Here is a 5,547-nt window from a genome sequence, read left to right on the forward strand (position 1 = left end):
TCAGAGTTCAGGATCAGCTCCCTGCTGCAGTGGGCAGGGACTACCCAAATCCCCGAAGCTCTCCAAATCTTTTCCGAATTGATTTGGAGAGCTTCGAATCTATTCAGACCTTTTAATTCGTCCCCTGATTGAATTCAGATTTGGAGATTTGGCCACTGAATCAGGCCAAATCTCCTCTGAATCGAATCAGCACACCCCAGGACACAGGCAAGCTTTAACATCTCCATGCTGCAAAGGAGGAAACTATAGCGCAGAACAGTTAAGCGATTTCTCCCACTGTTGTGGGAGCAGCACAGCTAGGAGAAGAACCCACGGCCCCTGTTTCCAGACTTACCTTTGCCATCTCTGACTTTAAATACTTCACCGGGGAAAAAATGTTCAGTCATTATGTTTGTGACCTACTGTGATCATGACCAGGTGCAGTGGTAACAGGCCAGGTTGCCAGCCTAACGTATTACTAGGGGTTTTTTTTAGTGTTATGAGTTCAGAAGTGGGAAAGCCACCTCCTCCAGAGGCGCATGCATTCATGAGGCTATTCAGATGAGAAATGATAACCAACCAAAAGCTGCTTCTCCTGTCTCTCCTCTTACACTGTCCTTCCAACACAGGGCAGGCATAAACAAAAAATGTCATGTGCAAAACAAAACAGGCCACATAGTCTTCTCTCTGCACATTTTCTGTGCTGTTGTAACTTAACCAGAATTATCCCTGCTGATGAGCATCAGTCTGTGTGAGTGGAGAAGCAGGGCATAATCCAAGGCAGACTTCTGCAGAAGTCTATGGGCTTGAGAAGGCAATGACCACAGGAGGGGATGGGGCACAAGTACTGCTGTGGGCAGGGGTATGGATGAGGTATGCTGAGAGGGACTGAGCTGGGTTTTGATGAGCTGAGAGGGCAAGTTGTCGGGGAGACTGCAGGCAGGAAAGTGTTCCTGGCCCAGAGAAGAGGGCTCCCAGAGGGCTCCTCAGCAGCCAGGCCTGCAGTAAGCCTCAGCTCCTGCCCTCTGCACCGGGTTAGGAAGAGTGAGCAGCTTACTTGGCTGCTGGGAGCTCTGCCTATGCGTGCACCAGCTGGAGTCCTGGGTTTGCATGCCAATCAAAAGCTCTGAGCCACTTCTGCTGGGACAAGCCTCCTGGTTCCTGCACTCTGGTTTTAGCTTATTTCTGGACTTCAGCTTTGGATTTCCCTGTGGTTCTGCTCTCTAGCTCCTCAACCCAATTTGGCTCTCAGACTTCAACATGTGGATGATCCCTTGGCATCTGATCCCTGGATCCTGACCCTGGACAGTGTTGTGTACTCTGCTCCTGGATTTCCCTCTAGATTTTAGTAATATGGCTCCCATCCTCTGCCTCAGCCTCAGCCCTCTGCTTTCCATCCGTGGTCTAACCACCAGGCCAGACCTCCTACCCCCTGGTCCCTTACAGTGGCTGAGCCCTGGGATGCTATTTACAGAGTGGCATCCTGAGATCAGTGTACACCCACATCTCCCACTGTGCACCAAGGTGGTAGGATGCCTTCCTAGAAGTGCAAGCTCAGGCTGGTGACATTGTCTCCCCCAGCTCTTACTTGGACTTCTTGGAAATCTTCATCTGCCAAAATAGCCCGAATACCAGTGGCCCACCATGGTGTGGAAAGGACAGCAACTCACTGCCCTCACCAGCCTGCAGCAGTCTCTGCACGTCCTTTTCCTTCTCCTCCAGTGCTGCTGCTGTGGCACAAAACTTCTGGAGAGAGTTCCACACGCACAAGTATTCTCAAGGGATGGGGAGTGCACAGTGCAGGTGAAATCCTGGCCCCGCTCAGGTAAGTGGGAACTAACTTTGCCCTTAACTGCTGTGGGGCTGAGATTGTATTCCACACACCCAAAACCAGCCTCAGCTTCCTTCCATCCAGCCATCCCCTCCCACAGTCCTAGAGAAATGTGTCAGGGGGAAGCCTAAAAACAGGGAGACCTGATCTGATATTTAGGTCAGATTCATCAGTCACAAGATTGTGATATTGGAAATAATAAAACCACATAGACACAAGCTGGCCTTGTTTGGTATTTTCCATAATGTCCCTGAGAGCAGAACTGGACCCCTTGTGGGATGTTTAAAACATCCGAATGCCATTGGGTACCCAACTGCTATGGGACAGGCCTTATCACGTGACTTGCTCCTCCAAGCTGTATTTAATACGTACAGCCATATTCATACGGTCGTACCAGACCAGGTGATGAGAGAGTATTGAATCCAGGGCATTAGTTTCTTACTTCTTCCAGTACCATAAATTGTAAATATGCTAACTGCCTCAATGTAAAGTCAGCAGAGTTTCTGCAAACAAGACCTTGCTGACTTGGAACTTCAGGTGGAAGCTGGAGAGCAAAGCACATCACAGCCCGCCGTCTCTTTCCAAGACTTTTCCCCAGTGATTGTTAGGTAGGAGAGTCTATTTGTCTGCTTAAAGGATTCCAGACATTTGCGCAGCGGCGCCCAGGTGTTTGCATACCATGACCTGCCTGGTGAAAACTTGAGGCCAGCCTCTCACTGTGCTGCTGCTAATCACCCCCTTTCTCTTGAGTGTTTTTTCCTAAATCCTAATGGAATTTTCTTTGTCAAAGGAAAGGCTGCAGAATTGTGCATTAAGTCTGTAAATCCACCCAAGGCCTGGCCCTGCCTTTTCTGAGGACAGAATTGCCCACACTGTGAGGTAAGGGGATGGCCCCGGGAATAAAGAGCCTTTCCCCTGTCTGATAACCAGGGATCCTGGATTTCTCTGATAAAAAAAAAAAAAATCCCCAATTTTTGGATGTAACCCCCCCACCTCAATGGCTCCCCCGGGGAGCAAGGAGGCAAATGGTGCCAGGGCCAGGGAGCGGAGCAGTGTCCTGGAGCCAGAGGAGCTTCACTGGGGCAGGCAGTGGCTCCTCCCCAAGTTGAGACAAGGCAGGGATGGAGGCTGGGGCGGGGAGGTGGCGCGGGCTCCACCAGCTCCGGGGAAGTCCTCCACTCCCCGGCCCTGATGCAGGGGATCGGAGCACATCCCCAGAGCCAGCGGAGCTTGCACCAGCCCCCGGCTCCAATCCCTGGACCCCGGACCCAGCCTCCAGCATCCGGCCCCCAGCTTTCAGGCCTCAGCCCCCTTCGGTAAGTGTCGAATGCTAGACCAAGGCAGCACGCTGACGGACCGAGGTGGAGCGCTCACGGACCGAGGCGGCACGCTCGCGGACCGCTACTCCTTGGAGGGAACATTGGTAGCCAGGCTGGCTCATGTGAAGGTGGAGCTTACACTGGGGGGGAGAGATTTGGAGACCTGGTGCCACAGAGATGGGTCGAGCCCTCAGAGCAGAAGGAGACAGTGCATCTTGGCTGCATTGTGCTTTTTTCTGCAAATAGTACAAAGTTCACAGCACTTGCACGAAGGAGGCTGCGAAAGCAGAGCTGTTGAGGAGCACAGATCTCCAGGGGAGTGTGGAAGAGCTTTGTACGATGGAGGACAACTTGCTAGTGCCCGAACTTGGCGGCTGAAGACAGAGAGCCTTCTCTCTAAGAGCCCCCCAGCACAGTGCTCACCCTGATGCCCTGAGTAGCATTAAGTGGAAAAGGGCTTGGAAATGGCCACTTCACTGCCAACACCATGTAGATATGCCTGTGATTACTGAATGTGCTGAATGACTGGTGAAAGCCTGAATTAAAACAAAGATGAGGAAGTGGGGAGTGAGGTGGTTCAGTTTTTGCTGAATATAGGATAACAGATCAGAAAGCCTGTTGGATCCTCCCTGCCCAGCACCCTGGTAGTAGGGCCTGGCAGGACACACCAAAGACTCTGGCGTCGTGGGTAATACAGTGTGCTGATCTGTGCAGGCCCCACAGCTTTGTGTCATTGCAATGGAGGAAAGTAACTGCAATACCTCTGTTCCTGAATGACTCAGTTAAGGAGGATCTCACATTTTAAAGCCAGATGTGCAACCTAGTGAAATGCTCTGTCTCAGGTGAAAAAGGCCCCTGTCACAGGGTGCTAGTACTGGGAGGGAGCAGGTGCTGCCCATCTGGCCCTGAGGAGGAGGCTGGGGCAGCAGCTGAGAACGGATAAAGATGGCACTGGAAGGGCTATAGCTCTGCATTGCTGTAGGAGGAGGTGATGGGAGCAGCTGACTGGGGCTGGGCAGGGCTAGGTAGGAGTTCATGGTGAGCAGCAGCGGGCTCTGGCCTTGGCTTTACCTGAGTTGTGAGCTGGAAGTGGCAAAGGCAGAAGGGAGCAGAGGCAGCAGTGGGACTGGCTTGTTGATCTGCCCTTGCTGGATAGTCAGAGCTGGGCGCTTGGGGCCAGGAGAGCAGCAAAGGGTTTATCTGCTGGCTTCTCTGGGGCTCAAGAGGGTTGAGAGGCAGGGAGTGAGTGAAGGGGCTTGTGTTCCTGGGCTGGGGAGCAAGAGATGGAGAAGACTGTGAAAGATTGCTGCTAGGTGGGGGACCGAGGAGCTCTGCTTGGAGCAGGGGAAGAGTGTGTGCAGGGCAACAGGACTGAATAGGAAAGATATCATTTGTACAGTGTCAAAGGTTAAATGGAGCCTTCCTCCCCAGTAACATCCTCTTGTCTTTCTCCATGTCTGAGAATTGCAGATGGGAATTTTATCCACCCAGAGAACAGGAATATCGTGCGTGACTTACATGACATATTGGCATCATTAATTACTCAAGGAGTTACAGATAATTGTTAACACTGTAGTAAAAGAAAGAAAGAAAGAAGAGTGAAAAAATGACATTAATACCTTCCTCCCCAGTAACATCCTCTTGTCTTTCTCCATGTCTGAGAATTGCAGATGGGAATTTTATCCACCCAGAGAACAGGAATATCGTGCGTGACTTACATGACATATTGGCATCATTAATTACTCAAGGAGTTACAGATAATTGTTAACACTGTAGTAAAAGAAAGAAAGAAAGAAGAGTGAAAAAATGACATTAATACCAGTCTTCGCTCCTCTTCTTCAGTCCTCTGAGGTCTCTACGATAAATGTGAAACTTGAGGAATAAATCCCAAATAAACACCAGGAACCTGATTTTCCTCTCAAAGCAGGGAAAACACAAGTGGTGCTGTCAAGGCAAAAGGGGATACATAAGGTCGCTTCTAGTATGGAAAAATGACAGCCTTTAACTAGAAAAGACAGAAATCCTGAACATTGGGAGCCCCTTGCATGAAGAAGGCAGGTGCTGCAGTTATCCTGGGAGGCACTAGAGGGTACTTTCTAATAGGCATTGCGCTTGGGAGAAGAATGAAAATGTTTCTATTTTTTTATGTTCTTTAAAAAAAAAAATAGTGGGGAGGGGCAGGACGAAGAAGGGAAATTGTCTCCAATCAGGAAAGGGTCTTCTAGTAAACAGTCATGTGGAAGGGCCCCGAGGGTCCCAATGAGCAGTACCAATGAGCAGCAGTCAATAGGCTGCAGCTGCAGGAAGAAGTTGGGAACAGATGTCAGGGCCTGCAGGAGAGGAAGGAAATGCCCAGTTCACGCCTAGCAGAGGCATGGCCATGACAGCACCCCTGTCCAGAACGGAGTTGCTGTGGCC

Source organism: Alligator sinensis, unplaced genomic scaffold, assembly GCF_000455745.1.
Source record: "Alligator sinensis unplaced genomic scaffold, ASM45574v1 scaffold2316_1, whole genome shotgun sequence".
Taxonomy (NCBI): domain Eukaryota; kingdom Metazoa; phylum Chordata; order Crocodylia; family Alligatoridae; genus Alligator; species Alligator sinensis.